We start from the raw sequence: 22,511 nt of genomic DNA, 5'->3' as shown, positions 1-22,511 counted from the left end.
ACAGTGTTGTCATAACTTACCATAACACTAGATGTCCTACTGATCACTATTGCAGTATTCTTTAATAGTGAGATACCCTGCCAAGGAGAATCATACATCTAGCCAGCATATTAAAGCCTGGGCTCTTCCAAGTGCCAAACATCCAACTTATGACCTAAGCCCATAGGTGGGATGTATGTAAGGGATGTATAGACATGAATTACATCAGAATTTACTATCCCCAGGGCAAACAAGAACAAAAGCAGAAGTAAAGTACAGATGTATAAGAAAACTTTCCATAACAGTACACGTTCAAAGGATCACTGCTGTAATAACTTTAGCTATATCAGTTATATCCTGCTAAGGTTATCACAGCCATCCAGTTTTAAAAGCTTTAGGGCACCTTCCATGCACCCAAACTATCAAGTAGCCAAAGCTGAGCTGATGAAAAGACACATTTGGGCTCAAAGATCTTAAGACTTTCTTTCCTGCCAAGAGAAAGAGGGAGGGAGTCTGAGCCCTGAAAGGTCAATGCTAGGAACAATAAAAAATAAATAACCACACCCTTTCATAAACAACTCATCAAAAAACAAGAGTGATGGAGGGAGGCAGGTGGAGAGGCCACTCCAGCAGTGATCACTGGAACATTAGTTTTTATGGTAAGTTTGCTTACACGCCTGTACTATGTTCACCATATTGATCATTGCTGCAGCAGCCTTACCTATATAGGTAGACTACTCTAGCTTACTATACTTTGGAGAATGGTCCTTGCAAAGCCTGATCTAGACTTAGAGAAGGAAATAAGCTTATAGAACTTTGTAAATGTTTGTACAGAGGACTAACTTGCAACTTCTAGAATGCTCTGAGAATCCAACTCTTTCCAAAAAGACATAGATGAAACCAAGGCCTTGGTGGAGTAAGCCTTGACCCTACCTAGAATAGTTTTGTTGTGGGGAGTATAACAAAAGCTAATAGTCTTAGACATCCACTTGCAAATAGTCTTTTTTGACAAAGGTTGTACCTTTTTTTAACCTTCACAAGAAATAATTAATTGATCCATAGAGCTGAAACATTTAGTTCTTTCAATTTAGAAGATGAGCTGTCTGTGGGCATCCAAACTATACAGTTTCTTTTTTCCCTCATTTTTGGTTTCAGAAAAGAAAAAAGGGAGATACGTTTGGCTTAAAAATAAAAGTTATGTTCTCGCCATAACTATGCATCTGTGTTGTCCATTTTCATTCTTCCTCAATGAATGGGTTTGAACTTGATTCTTGGATCCAACTCAGCCACTTTCTCTAGATTCTAGGATCTGACTCTCCAGCTCCCCCTTTACCCATAATGTCCTTGACCATTGTTACTTAAGACCGAGTTTGCTGCTATTATACAATGCCACAACAAAGTATCTCGATATTGATTCAACAGAAAATTGATAGATAAAAGATCAGGAGCTCAGACAGGAACTATTGTTACTAGCAACAATTCCATCTCTCCCAAAGACATGGATAAGTGGAAGGCTGGGGGGGAATGTTGAGGAAAAATGAAAATGGACAACCCACATGCATAGCTATGGTTAGTAGAAAACTTTTATATCTCATGTTGTCATTTTCATTCATTCCTTAATGAATGGGACAGAGTCCCCAGCATTGGTAACACTGGGTGGCCCTCGTGGAATGATGATCCGTAGAACCGCAGAACCAAATGCAGCTCTGTTTCTGGAGATAATGTCCAATTTGTGATGAGATAAAAGTATGAGCATTAGACCATGTGGCAGCTGCAAAAATCTCATGAATGAAGCTTCTAGAACAAAAGGCAGATGATGTGGCTATAGACCTATTTGAGTGTGCTTTTGGTTGTCTTTGTAAGGTTAGGCTTCTCAAGGAATAAACATGGAAAATACAATTTGTTATCCATTTGGCTATTGTAGTTTTGGAGACTTTTTTCCCTATCTTATTGATAGAAAAGGAGACAGACAATTCATCAGTTTTCCTAAATTTCTTAGTCCTGTGAAGGTAAAAGTGAAGTTGCCTACGTACATCTAAGATAGGAAGGGTATATACTTCTTTATTGTCAAATTTGAGAAAGAAAACTGGTAAACTGATCAGTTGATTGATACTTGTTTCAGATGCAACTTTTGGTAGAAAGGAAGTGTGTAAAGAAACTCTATCTTTGTGAAAAATCAAATACTGTGGTTTCAAAGAAAGTGCTTGGAGTTCAGAAACTCATCTTGCTGAAGTTATGGCCACCAGAAAGAACGTTTTCAATGACAGAAAGTTGAAGTCTATTTTAGCTGATGGTTCAAAAGGTGAATGCACCAAAGTCTGTTTTAACAAAGTCAGGTCCCAATGTGTAGTGAGGTCCCTAATTGGGATTCTAACCTTTGAGAAAGGCCTTACATAACTTAGATGATGTAGTAGTTTTAGATGGCTGCTAACTGAACTTTCCTGGTAGAGAAACGTGCCCTACTTCGAAAGATGGAGGCAAAGAAATCTAAAACAGCAGGCATTGGAGCTGCTGAAGGGATCCAACTCTCTATGATGAGTCCAAAAAGAAAACCTTTTCTATGTACTCTTATAAATCTTCCTAGTAAAAGATTTGTGAGATGAAAATAGAATTTGGCGAACTGGGGATGAAAGCCTGGAATGTCTAGCTAGCTGTCCTCTTAGGAGCTATATAATATGCTGTTCCCTCTTCTTGGTTCTTTATATCTACACATGTCATACATCCACAATACATACATATAGGCTGCCGTATATCCTTTAAATGCATCCTAGTTTTTCATCACAACTTTTATAGCACATGCCAGCCTCCTGGCGTCCTTAATATGGTTTAGACTCACTATATTGCTGTGCATTGTCTTTCTATACATTAGTAACCACCACTTACCATAAGATGGAATATGTTACATTCAAATGGGATTGGTCTAATGAGCCTTTGCCACTATGTACAATAATGATAAATTTTCTGAGTAGATATTGATATACGTTTACCATTATTTTAACAGTTCAACTGTTAGGTTAATGTATGATATTAAGTGGATTAATTAATATTGTTTGAGATGTGCATAATGAAACTAAATTAAATAAGTACACAGATTATGAATTTATATTCTAAGAATATTTAATTGTTATGCTTTAATGTGATGCATCCCTAGCGTTTTTGAATGTTGTTTGATTTGCTACGTATCTCGTTACCTGATACCTATAGTTAGCCAGTTGTTATTTGGGCATTTGTTAAGAGGGGTTATGCACTGGCTTATACTATTTCATAAGATAATTTTGAAAATGTGTATGCAAATAGCGGATTGTTCTTAGTCACTTTTAGTCACTTTTAATATGTTGTTAGGCATTTGCCAAGAGACTTTTATTGTCTTATGTATTTTTATGATAGTCTTGAAACTGCTCACGTAAATAGTGGAATATTTTTAGCCACATTAATATGGTCCATTTTTCGTTAAGCGATAACGTTTTTACACCTAGCCAATTTAATTATTGGCTAATCTTTGGCCAAATACTATATATTACTATTAAAAGGCAAATAGGTTATATTAAAAGGCAAATAGGTTATATTGCTATACTGAAACCTTTTCTACACTCGCATATGCTGAATTGATTTAGCGGATATTATTCTTGGTCAACAGTGAGTTATGACATGATGTTTTTCTGTTCTATGGATCTATAAATGGTGAATAGACTAATAATTTTTTAGAGTGTTTAGTTCTTGAGATTCAAATTTCATATGTTTTTATAAATGGTATCTGATAAATTCTGTTGCTGAATGTTTTGGAGTGCAGTTTGGCAATTGAGTATATATGTGCTACAATATGGGCCACACTGAATACCATGAACTCGTTCTTCAAATTGGAGAATGCTTATAGTTTTAATTATTCAATTATTAATCTGATGATTATGTAATTGGTATTTGTCTTCTGTATATAAGCAGTGAGGTTTCTTTGTCTAATTGTAACCTGATGAAGCGCACCTGTGTGTGCGTGAAAGCGCTCGTTCTACAATAAAAACCTTATATTTTTCATGGTGGTTCCTTGCAGTTTTACTTATACTCCTTCTGTTTTTTTCGTGGTGGAAGGAACCTTTGGATGATCGGCATTTGCTTACTGCTATTAGTTCTGTTGTTTTTGTGCCTAGCCGACCATTACATGATGGAGATGCCTAACATCGAATTGGACTACAATCTAACAGGTACTTTGGGAACCGATAGTTGGAATTGTTTGTTTTATCAAAAAGACAATCCGCTTTTGAATTTGGATATCAAATGTGATGCGTCTCTAAACACTGCCAGCAGTAGTGAGAATCTGCATGACTTTTTTGGTCGGCTGAGAAATCTAGAGAATGATTTATATCGTTTGCACAGGCTTGTTTGGCAAAAAAGGCACCTACAAGCCTGTCTTCATTTTAAAGTTATCCCCCGTGGCATGCGGGTTTTGTGCATGCCGAGCTACGGGGATAGCCACCCGGAGCTACTACGTAAGTGGCAACAGCTTAATATCGAGTTCGGTAATAAATATATACATCTGTTACTGGACTATTTTTCTCCTATTGAGGCTGAGCTCTTAATTAAGGTGGAGGAACAACATCAGTTTCTCACCACGAACTATCAAACAGAGTTCTGCACCTCTAAAATACACAGTATGAATAAGCAATTAGCCCTTTATAGTAACAAACTAGAACAAATAAAACTCAAGAAATTAAGACGCGACCTCCAGGATTTCCAACTGGGTCGCATCTTTGTCTGGCCAAGAACTAATCAAAAAGAAGCATCCCAGACTGTCCATGTATCTGAAGCCTTACAGTTGATGAACAATGAACCTGATGCTTCCGCTGAATTATTGGATGCCCGTGTGATGACAGATAGCCAACTAAGTGATACTATTGACCATGGGTCTGGTCAATCTAACACCTCTTTACCTTGTAATCAACAGGGTTTGTCTAATAATGCCAATTTGGGTGCCAAACCTAAGGCCAACAATTCGAGCAATACTTTTGGTGCATCTGTACCTTTAAACTTCCCTCTTCCCTACAAGAGCGCAGTACGCACGCGCTCAATCAGCCGGGGAAGAATGAAAAGAAAGATGTCAGGAGAAACGCCAGAACGGAGAAGGAAAGCAAGGAACTGAACTGTCTATTTTTTAACTTAACTTCAAGGACTTTTTCAGCAGATGAGCAAAGTATTTTAAATAAAGGCCTGTCGTTTATTCCCTCTAAAGGAAGTACATTGTCCGATACTCTAATAGGTTTACGCCTTTTTGTAAGAAAGCTGTCGCTGAAGGTATGGTTTAAGGACAATCGATCTGATAATTCTGAATTTGATTATAAAACTTGTATCTGTAAAAGGAAAAGTTGCTTTGTACCTCCAATGCCACAAACTATTGATTGTTTGATGCGTGCATGTGAACGTGAGTTCTATTCTTACTATGAACAGGAGAAACATAAAGGTATTTTTGTTAACCTAAACCATGCACAAAGGTGTTCCCTAGATAATCTTTGTCATGACATGAGCTTAGTTTTTAAACCAGCTGATAAGGGAGGGGGAGTCGTTGCATTAGATACTGGTTTTTATAAAGAACTAATGTATGATATGCTTAGTAACGATAAGGCATACAAAGTTGTAGATAGGTCGAAGATAGCATCTATAATTAATTATGTACATGATACAATTTATGACCTGCTTATGACTAGATCTATAGACAAAGCACTCTATGACTTTCTAATGATAGATTCCCCCCTCATTCCCTTAATAAAGGGACTACCTAAGCTACATAAAAATGAGGACCCTCCCCCATTATGACCAATAGTATCAGGTGAACACTGGGTCACTGAGAATGCCTCACTATATGTGCAATCTAAACTTGGGGCTATGGTTAATGCTGTTCCTACTATTTTGAAGAACTCTTATGATCTGTTAGATGATCTAAAACAAGACATAGTTAGGAACAACGTCAATGGAGATACTTTATTCGTCACGCTGGACATTAAAAGCTTATTTACCAGCATCCCTAACGATTATGGCCCTGATGCGATAAGGTCTCACCTAGTTGAGCTTGGTAACATTGATAGTAATGAGATAATGAACATCTGTTGCCTATTGGATTTAATTCTAAACAATAACATTTTTCTGTTTGACCATAAAGTTTATGCACAGACATGGGGAGTAGCCATGGGCACTCCCTGTGCCAATGCTTACGCTAACCTCGTGGTCTATAGATGGGAGAAAGAGTTTAGATTTAATGACCCTAGGTTTAATAACGTCATCCTTTATAGACGCTTTGTAGACGACGTTTTAATGCTTTGGAATGGAGATATACGCATGCTGAAGGAGTTCATATGCTATATGAACTCAACTACCTCATTCCTTACCTTCACGGATGAATGTTCCCTTACAAATGCCAATTTTTTGGATATCACTATCATTAAAGAAAATAACTACAGCCTAACTACCACTCTATACAGAAAATTGTGTTGGAAAAATAGTGTTCTTCACTATGATAGTTTACATCCACGTCATCTGTTTCGCAATATTGTGAAAGGCCAGATGATTAGAATACTTAGAATATGCAGCAATGAACAGGATGCTAGGGAATTAATAGAACATCAAAAGGAATATTTCTTAGACAGAGGTTATCCGGTTGAATTAATTAATAATGTAACGGATGCCCTTTTTGAAATGCCATCGCATACAAGAAGGCTAGGCCATTCTTTTCTTAGTAGAGAGAATAGTAAGGGGGTTATGTATGGAATTAAATACACTAATGATGTGGAGCAACTAATCAGGATTATTAGAGGCAATTGGAAGATACTGCTATTTGATCCCTTTCTTTCACAATTAGTAGGGAAGAAACCTGTTTTTAGGTATAACAATTGTTTAAATATTAAAAGACTACTTTGTAAAGAAAAACTAGACGTTGTTCCCATTGATATAAGAGCTAATTTTAAAACAGGTACCTTTGCATGTGGTAGATGCTCATCATGTAAATATATTAGCAAGATCCAACATTTTAATGTTTCAGGCATTAATATGGTTTTTAAACCTACCTTTTATGCTACATGCGACACACAGAATGTTATCTACCTTGCAACCTGTAATCGATGTGATGCATACTATGTAGGGATGACATCGCGTAGACTTAAGGATCGTATTTACAACCATGTTTACGACATAAAGAAGAGCAATCTTACCAATGCTCTAGATATGCACTGTCATGTTAAATCCCAACATAGTTTTAATTTCCTGGTTTTGCAAGTAGTAAATCCAAATAGGAGAGAAGGGGATCACTTAGCCACTATTGAGATGTTTGAATTAAAGTGGATACTGAGATTAAAAGCCCACTTTCCACCTGGCCTTAACTCAACGGTTAGCATCCGTCCTGTCCTCTTAGGAGCTATATAATATGCTGTTCCCTCTTCTTGGTTCTTTATATCTACACATGTCATACATCCACAGTACATACATATAGGCTGCCATATATCCTTTAAATGCATCCTAGTTTTTCATCACAACTTTTATAGCACATGCCAGCCTCCTGGCGTCCTTAATATGGTTTAGACTCACTATATTGCTGTGCAGTGTCTTTCTATACATTAGTAACCACCACTTACCATAAGATGGAATATGTTACATTCACATGGGATTGGTCTAATGAGCCTTTGCCACTATGTACAATAATGATAAATTTTCTGAGTAGATATTGATATACGTTTACCATTATTTTAACAGTTCAACTGTTAGGTTAATGTATGATATTAAGTGGATTCATTAATATTGTTTGAGATGTGCATAATGAAACTAAATTAAATAAGTACACAGATTATGAATTTATATTCTAAGAATATTTAATTGTTATGCTTTAATGTGATGCATCCCTAGCATTTTTGAATGTTGTTTGATTTGCTACGTATCTCGTTACCTGATACCTATAGTTAGCCAGTTGTTATTTGGGCATTTGTTAAGAGGGGTTATGCACTGGCTTATACTATTTCATAAGATAATTTTGAAAATGTGTATGCAAATAGCGGATTGTTCTTAGTCACTTTTAGTCACTTTTAATATGTTGTTAGGCATTTGCCAAGAGACTTTTATTGTCTTATGTATTTTTATGATAGTCTCGAAACTGCTCACGTAAATAGTGGAATATTTTTAGCCACATTAATATGGTCCATTTTTCGTTAAGCGATAACGTTTTTACACCTAGCCAATTTAATTCTTGGCTAATCTTTACCCAAACACTATATATTACTATTAAAAGGCAAATAGGTTATATTAAAAGGCAAATAGGTTATATTGCTATACTGAAACCTTTTCTACACTCGCATATGCTGAATTGATTTAGCGGATATTATTCTTGGTCAACAGTGAGTTATGACATGATGTTTTTCTGTTCTATGGATCTATAAATGGTGAATAGACTAATAATTTTTTAGAGTGTTTAGTTCTTGAGATTCAAATTTCATATGTTTTTATAAATGGTATCTGATAAATTCTGTTGCTGAATGTTTTGGAGTGCAGTTTGGCAATTGAGTATATATGTGCTACAATATGGGCCACACTGAATACCATGAACTCGTTCTTCAAATTGGAGAATGCTTATAGTTTTAATTATTCAATTATTAATCTGATGATTATGTAATTGGTATTTGTCTTCTGTATATAAGCAGTGAGGTTTCTTTGTCTAATTGTAACCTGATGAAGCGCACCTGTGTGTGCGTGAAAGCGCTCGTTCTACAATAAAAACCTTATATTTTTCATGGTGGTTCCTTGCAGTTTTACTTATACTCCTTAAACTGATCAGTTGATTGATACTTGTTTCAGATGCAACTTTTGGTAGAAAGGAAGTGTGTAAAGAAACTCTATTTTTGTGAAAAATCAAATACTGTGGTTTCAAAGAAAGTGCTTGGAGTTCAGAAACTCATCTTGCTGAAGTTATGGCCACCAGAAAGAACGTTTTCAATGACAGAAAGTTGAAGTCTATTTTAGCTGATGGTTCAAAAGGTGAATGTACCAAAGTCTGTTTTAACAAAGTCAGGTCCCAATGTGTAGTGAGGTCCCTAATTGGGATTCTAACCTTTGAGAAAGGCCTTACATAACTTCGATGATGTAGTAGTTTTAGATGGCTGCTAACTGAACTTTCCTGGTAGAGAAACGTGCCCTACTTCGAAAGATGGAGGCAAAGAAATCTAAAACAGCAGGCATTGGAGCTGCTGAAGGGATCCAACTCTCTATGATGAGTCCAAAAAGAAAACCTTTTCCATGTACTCTTATAAATCTTCCTAGTAAAAGATTTGTGAGATGAAAATAGAATTTGGCGAACTGGGGATGAAAGCCTGGAATGTCTAGCTATCATTTAAATTACAGAAATCATGTGGTCAGATTTAGACCTGCAATATCCAGATGAAACATCCCTGTCTGGAATGGGATCGAATGTCCATGGAAGTCATACTGGTTAAGACCATAGGAAGGGAGACCACACGTACTGAGGCCAGAAGGGGGCAATGATGATTATTTTTCTCCTCAACCAGAGTTCTTTCTGAGGAAACCTTAGGATTAGAGGCAGAGGAGGGTAAGCATAAAGGAGACTGGTGGGCCAAACATGAACTAGAGCATCTGTTGGTGAATGTCCCTAAGTGGGAATTATGGCAAAGAACCTTCTGCATTTATTGTTCAGGGGAGAGGTGAATAGATCTCAGCACAGCTGACCCCATTTGTGAAAGATATTTGCCACTGATTGATTGAGACACCACTCATGATGCATCAGGATGGTCCTGTTGAGCTTGTCCACTAAGATGTTGGACTTTCCCTGTATGTGCATCGCTAGAAGAAAGCGGATGGAGGAGATCACCCACTGCCAAACTCTCATTGCTTCTCAGGAAAAGGAATAATATCTAGTTCCCCTCTCCTTGTTTATGTACCAGACTACTGATGTCCATTTGAATAATAATAGTTCCTTGCAGAAGAAAGCTCTGATGGACTTGCAATGCTAGAAACACCACTCTCATTTCTGGGAAGTTTATATGCAAATTGGTCTCTTCAAGGCACCATGTGCCTTAAACAGTCCAGCCCAAGTAATGCCCCTCCCACCCCAACTGGAGGGCATCCGTGGTCAACATGGTATTCGGGGGAAGAAGAATAAATGGACATCAACGAATCTCCTCAGAGTGTATCCACCACAGCAGGGATTTTCTGCAAATCTGAGATAATTTTATCGCATGTTTTAAGTGATGATGAAAAGAGCATTGCACTGCTAGAGTCCATTGAAGAATTCTCATATGAAGATGGGCAGTAGGTATTAAAGTTATTGCAGCAACCATTGACGCTATGGCTTTGAGTATAATTTTTAATAGGGGAGAAGGATGAGAAATTACCTGACTAACATACAACATCAAATTAAGAACTCTGTTTTGAGGCAGAAGTGCTAGACAATTGACTGTGTCTAGACAAGCCCCTATAAACTCCAAGACTTGAACTGGTTGAAGTTGTGGCTTGGCCAGATTGATAGTAATTCCCAGAGGATGAGATAGCTGTAGCAAGTGATCCCTGTCTCTTTGCAGAAGACACCTGGTCGGTGCATTAAGGAGCCATTCGTCTAAGTAAGGAAACATTCTGAATCTGAGAAGTCTTAGATGAGCTGCTACCAGGGGGCTGTGCGGAGAATGAAGGGCAGGGCTCTAAACTGGTAATAACTGGCACCCAGCCAGAGGTGTAGTTATCTTCAATAGCGTCTGTTCATTTTGATGTGATAGTATGCATCTCGATGATCAATAGAGCACATGCAGTCATCATCCTGTAGGAGAGGCTCAATGGACTGAACCGTGACTATCCAGAATTTGGAATTCTTTGCAAGCTGGTTTAGATAATTGAGATCCTAAGTGGGTCTCAGCTACCCTGTTTTCTTTAGCACTAAAAATAACCTTGAATCAATTCTGGATCCTTTTTGGTCTGGGACACTTTTTGGGTGACTCTTTCATCCAGCAGCTTTTGAATCTCTAGAGCTGCTAACTCCCTCTGATTGTGTAGAACATCAGGGAGACATTTCCTTTTCCTTTGGAGAACTTGTAAAAATTGAATGGAATATCCTCTGGATATGATTCTTTGCACTCATTAATCTTTTGTGATGTCTATCCAGGCTTTTAGGTGCAAGGACACACACCCCCCTGATTGCCTCCAGAGAGGGGCAGTTGGGTGACCTTTCAGGACCGCTGAAAGGATCTGTCCGAGAAAGAATTTTGAGACTATTGATTCTGCAGACCCCTTCTGCTGCATGGCTGGCATCCTCCATTGTAGTTATTCCCTCCTCTACCTCTGTGGGAAAAGTCTCCACATGACTCTTGGAAAGTTTCTTGAGATTTTTGGAACCACAACTTATTACCACTGTATTGATTCCTAAAACAGCCTCTGTGGGGTAGAAAAGTAGATTCCCATGGCAGACAAGGTATTTCCATCTTGCTTACTGTGGGAAAGTGTCTCTTTAAATGCTGGTGCAAGCAAAGAAGATCTATCAAATGTGAGTTAATAAATGATGCCTTGAAGGGCTCTGCAAAATTGTACAACCAGGCATGCCTATTAATAGCTATGCCTGCATCGGCTGTCTATGAGGAACCTTCAGCTGCATGCGAGAGTAATCTCATGGACATGTTAGTAATGGATTGCTGGGTAGGCAGTCATGAGGAAAAAGATTTTTGTTCCTCTGTGGACATGGACCCAGGAGTAGAGTTAGAGAGTTCCTTAACTAAGTCTGACTGTAACCTAGTGAAATGTGCCAGGTAATTCAGTGATCATAAGTCAAAGGTCACTGAAGTATGCACTCACTTACCAAACATGTCCAATGCCCTAGACTCCCTAATAGGGGGATGCACAGTGGAGCTCTGTTCAGTCCACTCCTTTTCAGTGGCTGCTGCAACAACCATGAATCTACAGGGAGTACCTCGGTCCAGTGTTGTCTGTCAGACAGGGTACTCAAAATTTTGTCTGGGTATTTGGGTATGGTCCCTTCCATGCCCTGTGGGAGACAAGATCTATAAGCTCATCCACAGGGGGCTAACCCAAGACGAAGGTGGCCAAGACGTGATGGCTTCCAAACACACTGATTCCTCATGGGAAGACCAACCACCTTCCTGGTAAAGGATCTCTAAGATGTCACCATACAAGACATCCTCAGGTGGAGATCTAGAGGACCACTCCCCTTCATCAAAATCTGTGTCTTCTGTGAGGGATTCCTGTAGGGAATCCAAGTGCGTCTTCTTACATGACCTCTTCTGAGGAACCTCTTCAGTGGGGTGTTCTGGAGAGGTGTCGGAAGAAGTGAGGAATTCTCTAGTGGGAACTGCTTGGAAGCTCATACAGGCTGACTGTCTCTGAGGTGTAAGATGAGTAGACTCAGACACAGGATCCAAAGATGAGCAGAGAATGGTTCCAAAGGTGCAATAGTCGAAACTGCTCTAGGGTGAGAGAAAACCATCCCCACAACCTCGAATGTGGAAGGACCAGGAGATGCTGATGACAATCTGATGAGAGTGAGTCTTGGCACAGATGATCCAAGCTGTCTGCTCCAAGGGAAGAGTCAGAGCCAAGTTATCCAATGCCAAAGTCCCAAGGAGAAGAGATAGCTCTCAAAGCTTTGAAGTTAAAGTCAACCCTTTGGATCCAATGCCGATGCTTTGACTCCAAGAACCATCATGCTCCAGAGGGTAGGAGCCAATTGCATCAGGGAAGTCACTGGTGTAGGAGATAGAAGAATCTTCTGATGTGATGGTTCAGCTCTCTGGGATCTGGGATCCGGGGGCTCTGAAATGGTAGGTGAGATCAGAGAAGGAGTGATAAAAGGCTGGAAAGAGGGTTTAAGGCTCACAGATCTGATGGGAGATGAAGCCAGCAAGACCACCATCTGGATCTGTGTTCTAAGGAATTTTTTCATCATCCTAGCCACCGCTGCCTCAGAAAGACTTCAGGAGGACCTAAAGGAGGAAGAAGTGGAAAGTTGCTTGGAAGACTTTTTAGGAATCTGCTAAAGAAAAAGAGACTTCAACCTTGAGGATGCCAGCTCCATGGAAAATCTTGGACTATGGAGCTGAGGAGACTTGGCAACAGTAGACATTGGTTCCAAAGACTTCAGATCCAAACTCTTTGAAACCTTCTTAGGAGGATCAGAAGGAAGTACTAACTTAGGAGACCATGCAGGAGATTGTTTTCAATGCTTCCTGGGCTCCTTAGTTTAATGAAAGGGGGTTTGAGCCACTAATGATAACATACAAGAAGAAAGATCTGCAGCTGGAAAGAGACCTTTTAAAATAAGCTTCTTCATCCTATCACTAATGGCCCTGGAATTAAATTCTGAAAAAATGGAGCAGGAGGTGTGGGCATCAGAGTTGGGTATCTTATCTCCACTGGAAGTGCACTTTTTGAATCCAGTAGGCAACACACTAAAGAAAGCCTACATACAAGGGAGAAAAGGAAAAGTGTTTTTCTTTTTGTTTTTTGTTAAACCATTATAACAGTTAGAAAAGATTTATACCAACAATGGTATGACTAGAAAATACCTCAAAGCAACGTAACAGAGGAAGAAAAGTCACTAACAATGGTAACAAAGATTGCCAAAAAATTATCTTAATTTTGGTAGTTAGAAAGTTTAGAAGAGAGGTAAGGGAGATAATATTAATAATAATAACTAGGAAATATTATTTAAAGAGAAGAAATATAAGTTTTTGCATTCACTAAACCCACAATGAGTTCGAGTAATCACAATCCAATCCAAACCTGAAGAGTTGCAAATGAGATGTGAGGTAACACAGTGGTCAGTGGCATTATGGGTAGGGAAGAAGCTTGAGAGTAAGATCGTAGAATCTAGAAAAAGTGGGTAAGTCATATCCGAGAATCTGATCTGAACCCATTCATTGAGGAAGGAATGAAAATGACAACATCAGAGCTAAACTTAGATACCACTTTAGGCATAAAATAAGGATTAGTTCTGAAAGAAACTTTGTTCCTGTGGAAAATAAGACAGGGTTGACTCAACATAAGAGCTTGCAACTTGGATATCTTTCTAGCAGAGGTTAGAGCAACCAGGAAAACTGATTTTCATGTTAAGAACCTTGTCAGGTAGGTTACCTAGTTCAAATGGAACAAGTATTAGGTACTCTAACACAAAATTAAAATCCAAAGGAGGGGCCACTGGTTTTCATGGAAGCCTGTTATACAAAACCCCCATTCAAAAACATTTTGACATGAGAATATATTGAAAGAGGAGGATCCATGGGCAGACATGCTGAAATGGCCTATAAATGAACCTTGATAAAGGAGCCAGAAAGGCCCATAGTATAGTAACTCACACAAATATTGTAAAACCAGAGAACAGCTAGCCCTGAATGTGTGCTGGTTACATTGCATGCAACAGCTAGAAAATATTTTCCATTTGCTAATATATGATTTTCTAGTAGCAGGCTTTCTTCCCTCCATTAGTACCTGCTGCACATCTTCAGTAAACAGGTGCCTGATGGGAATTATGATTCTGTCATCCAGTCAGTCAACAGAAGTTGATCGGTGTTGAGGTGTATCACACAACCCTGTTATTATGCAAGCAGATCCATCCTGTGACAAAGTTTCTAGCAATTTTGCCTGGCCATTCTCAAAATAAAGGAGAACCATGGTAGCCTGGACCAAAATGGAGTCACCACAATGATCTTGGAAGACTCCTTCTGAACCTGCAGACTCACCCTGTATATTAGTGGAAAGGGTGAAAAAACATACAGGAACACTCCTGTCCAAGAAACAGGAAAGGTATCTGTCTTCCAAGCCTTTATGCATAGAGTCCTGAAACAGAATCTTGCCAACTATGGTTCAGAAAGGAGGCAAAGAGGTCTACTTCAGGAACTCCCCAAAGATGACTTGAATCTTGGAGGATCCCCTGATCTAGTTTTCATTCGAGAGGGTCTGCCTTGCCCTGGTCAGCTTATCTGCCAAACAATTTTGCTCTGATGGAATGCAGGATCCTTGGAGAGTAAGACTGTTCTATAAAGTTATAGCCCAAGCTAACATGACTAGTCTGCATTGGGAGTATGACCTGGTTCACTCTTGCTTGTTGATGTACCACATGACTGTGATATTGTTTGTAAAAACTTGAAGGGGTCCTGGGGACCAAGGGTAATTAAGAGAATTGAGTACCTTGATCAGGGCAAGCATCTCTTTTATATTTATGTCCTTGCATAAGTTCTTGGTGTCCCACATATCTTGAAATTTCATCCCTTCTGAAACTGCTCCTCAGGCAAAGTCTGAAGCATCTATGTTGACTGACTGCTTTTGGGCAAGGAGAGAGAAGAGTGGCCTGCAATTCAAGGATATCTATTGTCTCCACCAAAAGATCTGTTTTCTGACAAACCCCAGCACCTGCATTTAAAAGATAATCAGTGTTGATGCTGGGACCAAATAGTATTGCATATAAAATTTAAAAACTTGTGGAACTTTATATGTCCTGTCTACCTTTTGGGGGGCAGCTGGCCGCTATCAGAAAAAATGCAGGCAGTTATATGCACATCCTCTAAAGCTGACAGAACAGGAGGAATGGGTGTGCATTCTGCAAAATCCTTCTATAATAAATGTTAGTATTTTCTGGAAGACTTAGAAACCTCAGCGTTCCCCCACTGAAAACGCTGGCACATTCTAGCAATAATCACAGAGAAAGAGAAACTCCCATGTGGAGAGTCAGAAACTGAGATCTCTTCTTTATCTGAATCAGAAATCTGAGGAGTAAACCCTGTATCCATCTACCTTCATCCTCCTGTCCAGATTAAGAATCTTGAATCTCTTCAGGAATTGTGGTATCCTGCTTTCTTTTACCAGAAACTACTTCATAAGACAGATCCATAGCATGGTCAACCCTGAACCAGAGTCAGTACACTATTCCTGTCTAAGAAAATTTGAGAAGGAATAGATACATGATTAATTTGCTGTTTATTTTTGACAGGGAAAATGGGACCAACAATGTTCTTAAGTGTAGCAGCAGGTTCTCCATGGATGGGTACAGCATTCTGACAAAGCAGGGAAGTCTTCCCTGTTCTCTTTACAGAACCAACAAAAATGCCTCTCTCTCTCTCTTGTCCACTAAGGGAAATCCGACAGCCACAGAGAAAGTGACTATCTCTGTTCCACAGTGGCTGTAGGTGCTACACTAGAGGAATCAGGAGTAAAAGATGAGTGTTCTAAGGTAGAACTAATGGTCACAGCAGAGTCGCCACCTATGGCTAAGGCAGATTGCTAGCTTGCTGTGATGACAAAGACTCTTTGCTTAACTTTTCTTTTTGTAGATAGAAGAATGACTGACCATGGCAACAACAGATTTCTCCATTGTCTAGCTGAAAGTGGTACCTCTTTCCAGAGGAAAGCAAGCAGCAAATGCTGATAAAAACTGAAAGTCTTTAAAATTCTTTTTTTAGCAGACAGACACATTAGAAAGCTTTTTAAAACACTTTGCAATCTGCACCAAGTAAAATAAACACAATTTAACCAGAGGAAAAAAAATGTTTCCAGTTACTTCAAACAACTTTCAAACTGACAGGATAAAGACTACTCCTTTCAAAAGTACAGTGCAGTCTCATGACAGTCTTTTAAAACACAAACTTCAAGCTTTAAAATCACTTTCCTGAAGGCAAAAGCTTTATCAATAAACACAAGTCATTGAATGGAAGTTTTTTCCCCCAAAGGGAACTTATCTGCCCAGCAAATGAACAGCACAAGCTGCCCACTGATCCTTGAAAGCCTCAGAGGAGCATACTCTTCAGTGCCAGGAAAGTTCTGAAGGGATTGGCACCAAAACTTGCCTCTTAGACAGCTTAGATTGATCTGACTGACGGGTTGAGCCCATGGAAGGTGCCCTGAATGTTTGGAAGTTGCTGGTTGTTATATCCTTGGTAGGATATAATCCATATAGCTAAGGCTACTGCAGCTATGATCAATATGCTGAACATCTATTTATATACATGCCTATCTCATTAAGAAGAAAAATAATAAACTCCACCTGAGCCAAAAGGGACCCCACAGGCCTTTAAAGAAGCGGAAGGAAGCAGTGACTGAATACTGCAATAGAGATCAGTAGGACATCTGCTGTTATTGTAATTGTTACACAATTGTACTATGTCTTTATAAGATCACTGTTGCAGTATTCTGTAATAGTGGGTGAGGGCAAAAACTACTAAATAGAAAAGATGGAAGAAGAAGTAACAGAAGTACACCCCAGCAAGCCCTGAAGAACAGACCTGGCAAAAATAGTTCTGGCCCTGGGGATCACATCCAATTTACAGTGCTTGGTAAATGTGTGAACAGTGGATCATGTAGTAGCCTCAAGAATAGTCCTGGAATCTAGACCCTTGAAAAAGGCTCCAGTGGAAGCTACAACTGTAGCAAAATGAACATTGACAAAAGGGAGCTGTTTTCCATGATAAGAATAACAAAATGAGATAGCACTGGAAATCTGGTAAGAAATGGTTTGTTTTAAAACTGGCAAACATACATTATTTTCTTGATAAGAAACATAAAGCTTGTTAGGTTTTCTGAAGTTTTTAGTCTTGTCAAAGTAAAATATGAGCTACCAAAATCCATTCAAAAATGACAGGTCTTTACTCATTCATGTTGAGGAGGTGGAAAGAACAAAGGAAGGATGATTGATTAATTTAGTGATAGCTCATTGACAGCTTTGGGTATAAAGAAAGGGTTAGTCTTAAAAGTAAATCTATCTTTATGAAAAATCAGTACAGGAAGGACCAGCATAAGTGCCTGCAGTTCAGAAACCATCCTGGCATAAGTCAAACAACTCAAAGCACACTTTTCCAGGCACAAAGCTTTAGTGAAGAACTAATGTCTGTCTTGAAAGGTACCAAGATCAGTTTTTCCAGTACATAATTTAGGTCCTATGAAGAAGACTAGGTTTTCTTAGTGGTCTAATGTGAAGGATGTCTTTTAGAAATTGTTTGACATCAAAGTGGGAAGAAAGTGGTGAATCTATAGGCAGAAAAGCAGAAATGACTGACAAAATAAAATGTATGTGCTCACCATAACTAAACATCTACGTTGTCTATTTTAATTCTTCCTCAGCATATGGGTTTGGATCTGATCCTTGAATCCATCTCAACCACATATTCCAAATTTTGGATCTAGTTCTCGAACTCCTCCCAATACCCATAATGCCCTAATCCATCACCATTACTCAGACTGAGTTTGTTGCCATATATTACTATAGTTAAACAGAGACAGGTACAGCTGATAGAGAAAGGAAGGGCTCAAACTCAAAACTACAGGTTCCAAATACAGTCTAATAGGTCTCTCCAGAAAAAAAGTGGATGGGGGATGGACGGGAAGGAAGCTGAGGAAGAATGAAAATGGACAACATAGATGCCTAGTTATGGTGAGGACATAACTTTTAAATACTGATGTTGTCCTTTTCATTCTTCCTCAACATATGGGACAGAGTCCCCAGCTACATAGATCTTGGGTGGCCTTCATGGAAGGATATTCCGGAGTACCACCGAACCAAAGGTGGATCTGTTTCTAGAGATAATGTCCAATTTGTAACGAAGAACAAAGTTATGAGCACTAGACCATGTAGATGCAGTGCAAACATCATCAATAGATGTTCTTGTCCAAACAGCAGATGAAGCAGCCATGGATCTGGTTGAATGAGCCTTGGGTGGTTTAGGTAAGGTCATATCCTCTTGAGAATAAATCCAAGAAATATAGTATGTAATCCATTCAGCTATAATGACTTTAGAGACTGGACAACCCAGCCTTTTTGGGGAAAAAGAGACACATAGTTGATTTGCTTTTCTAATTTGTTTTGTTCTGTGAAGATAAAAAACATAACTGTCTGTGTACATCAAGGAGATGCAGCATATACTCTCCTTTATTAGAAAATTTTAGAAAAAGGACTGGTAAGTGAAAGGATTAATTAATGTTATTTTCAGAAGCGATTTTAGGTAAAAAGGAAGAGTCTATCTGTAAGGTAACCCTATCTTTATGTACAATGATGTAAAGTGATTTTGAAGAAAGAGTCTGGAGTTCAGATATTCTCTTTGCAGAAGTAATAGCTACTAAGAACACTGTTTTCCATGAAATAATTTTTAAATCAGTTTTAGCTGAAGGTTCAAAACCTTATAGCATAACTGTTAGATTTGAAGGAGGGGAAGGATCCTTTATTGTTTGTCTTAGAAGAAAAATACCTTTCATAAAGACTGTGCATAATTTAGATGAAGCTAATGAATAATTTCAGTCTCCTGTGTGAAAATTAGAAATTTCTGCCAGTTAAAGTTTAATCATAAAGAAACTTGTTCCTATTTTAAAAAGGTTTGCTAAAAATTGAAGTACCTCAGAAACTGGAGCAGAGAAAGGATCAAGCTCATTATTCAAAGCCCAAAGGGAGAATCTTTTCTGCTTGCTCTTGTATACTTTTTTTGTAGATTATTTTTGAGAAACCAAAATAATGCTACATATGGGGGAAGACAGCCTGGGCTGTCTAACCATTACTGGAAGTGGAGAAACCATGCAGTTAGTTTGAGGGCCTGTATGTTGGGACTTTGGATCTCTGATGGATGAAAGAGGAGATCCAGAGTTGGCTCCAGTATCCATGGTGGATAATGAAGGTGAGACAATAGGAAAGGGAACCATACTTGCTGAGGCCAGAAAAGGGCAATGAGGATGAGTGAGCTCTTCAGCCAACTTGCTTTCTGCACAAATTTGTGAATCAAAAGGAGAAGGGGATAAGCATAAATGAGACCTGAGGGCCAAGCATGGACTAGAGCATCTCTCAGTGATGCCCCCTGAGGGGCATAAGAGCAAAGTACCTGCTGCACTTTTTGTTGTTATGGGGAGTCACAAAGAAGTCACTGCAGGGTTCACCCCAACAATGGAAGATCATTTCCCCCACTGATTCCTGATAGGTTCCTGACCCAGAGACTCCCCAGACTCTGGAATAGACTGCCCATACATGTCAAGCAGAGTGCCTCTTTGGCCCTCTTCAAAAAGAACCTTGATGATTGGATGGGAGATAGGAAATTCACCCCGGGGATCATGTCAGTCACCCTGCTAGACAGGGGTCCAGGGAAGTAAATATTGTGGGAAGAAATAGCCAGGTGATTATTATGGCTAGGCTTGTATAGGCCCTAGGCTGATAGCCTAGTACCAACATATGAACCTATGACTGATTGTGAGACCACTCATGAGGCATCAAAATGGGCCTGCTTAGTTTGCCCACTAGTACACTGGTTTTCTCTGGAATGTGCATCACAATAAGAAAGGGTTCTGATAAGATCACTCATTCCCATACTCTCATGGGCTCTGTGCAGAGGGGTTAAGATCAAGTTCCTCATTGTTTGTTAATGTACCAGACTACAGACATGTTGTCAGTCTGAATTGCAATACTTCCTAGAGAGAGAGAGCATCTTGAAATCCTGCAGTGCAAGTTGGACTGCTCTCATCTCTATTACATTGATATGCAGAATGGTCTCTTTGGGGGACCACAAGCCTTTGACTGCCTTTTCAAGAAATCCCCCCACCCCCACCCCAGCTGAAACATGGCCATGATCACTATGGCCATTGGGGTGGTAGAACAAAAGTTCAACCTAGATGAATATCGTCCAGTTGGATCCACCTGTAGATGTGTTGTTTGCAAATCAGAGTAAGCTTAACTGGAAAAGATAGGGGTTGATGAAGAATGGACTACTGAACAGCTGAAGTCCATTGAAGAACTTGCATGAATAAATGTGCCAAAGGAAGTAATAGACTGGCTGCTGCTATCAAACCTAGTACCTAAAGTACTGATCTTCCTGAAGGAGATGGTTGGGAAAGAATAAGCTGAACTTGACTTCTGATAGTGGAAATGCAATGAGGAGGTGGAGATGCTACCTGTATTGTTGAATTTAGAAGTGCAACAATGAACTCCAGGTTCTGGACTGGTGTTAAGTTTGATTTGGTATAGTTTATCGTAATACCCAATAACTTGCAAATCTGGAGCAAATAGTTTCTGGCATGTAGAAGGAGATGCTTGGAGGGGCAGTGAGGAGCCAGTCATCTAGGTATGGAAACACTTGGAATCCTTTTAGTCTCAATTGAGCTGCCACCACTGCCAAACATTTGGTAAATACCCTGGGGGCTGTGGGGAGTCCAAAGGCCAGGGCTCTGAACTGGTAATGACTGTCTCCCAGATGAAACCGTAGGTGTCTTCAGGAGTGCCTGTATATTTTGATGTGATGGTACATGTCCTGAAGATCTATTAAGCACATCCAATCATCCTTGTGAAGTAATGGTAGGATGGACTGTACCATGACCATTCGCAACTTTGACTTTTTCACATACTGATTCAAACTGCTTAGATCCAAGATTGGTCTGAGGTCCCCTGTTTTCTTGGGTAGTAAAAACAAGTTTCAAATGCTACTTGATCTGGTGGGATCTCTTGGATGACTCTGTTTTCTAGCAGCTTTTGGATTTCTTGTACTGCTGCTTCCCTTTGACTGAGTGGAATGTCCTGAAGTTTCTTTGTTTTGGAGGAAGGTAGAAGGAGAAATGGTATATAATAACCTCTAGATGTTATTCTTAGCATCCATGAATCTTGCTATATTTGCCCAGGCATCTGGGTGCAAGGACAATTGTTCCTCGACTGCCTCCCATGTTGAACAGTTGGGCAGCACATTAGGAAAACTGAAAGGGCCTGCTTAGAAAAGAATCCTTGAGGCCCTGATTTTGCAGACCTCCTCTGCCTTTAGGGTAACGTCTTCCATTAGAATTTCATTCTGTGCCGGTGGAGGAATTATCCTCGCACAGGTCTTGGAAAGGTGCCTCAGATTTTTGGAACCACATCTTCTTACCACATCTCTGATTCCTGGAAAAGGTTCATTGATGGGTAGAAAACTTGATTCCCACAGCAGACAGAGTCTCATTCGCTGTGGGTAAGTGTCTCTTTTACTGATGCCCCAAACAAAGAATTGCCATCAGATGGGACATTGACAAAGGATATCTTAAAGGGCTCTGCAAAGTTACATAGTCGCATCCAGGCATGTCTCCTAAGGGCAATGCCTGATCCAGCAGCTCATGAGGTACCTTCAGCTGAGTGAGAAAGCATCAAAGTGTTTGATATGGATATAAGAGTGGCCAGTTGTGAGGACATTCATTTGAAGTTCTCTACAAACATGGACTCTGGGAGAGTATTTGATAGCTCTTTAGTCAAATCTCTCTGAAGTCTAGTAATGCATGCCAGATTGTTTTAGTGACCTCAGGGCAAAAGTTGCTGAGGAAAAGACTCACATTCCATACCTGTCAAGTGCTTTAGACTTCCTGTATAGCAGGTGGACCCTGTATAGTAGGTGGACCACCACCATAGCATCAACCAGGACTCCTTTGCTCTGGTGGAGTTTCCTCTTGTGGAGGAGGTAAAAATTTATTGTGTCTTTTTGGGATCACTTCAGTTGTATTCGGTTCTTTCCAAGCTTGACAAGAAACTAAATCAATAAGTTCATCCAGCGGGGGGGGGGGGGGGGGGGGTAAAACAAAAGTCT

This window comes from Protopterus annectens, chromosome 7.part0 (genome assembly GCF_019279795.1).
Source record: "Protopterus annectens isolate FY-2018-M chromosome 7.part0, PAN1.0, whole genome shotgun sequence".
Lineage (NCBI taxonomy): Eukaryota > Metazoa > Chordata > Ceratodontiformes > Protopteridae > Protopterus > Protopterus annectens.
This window is presented reverse-complemented; position numbering follows the sequence as displayed.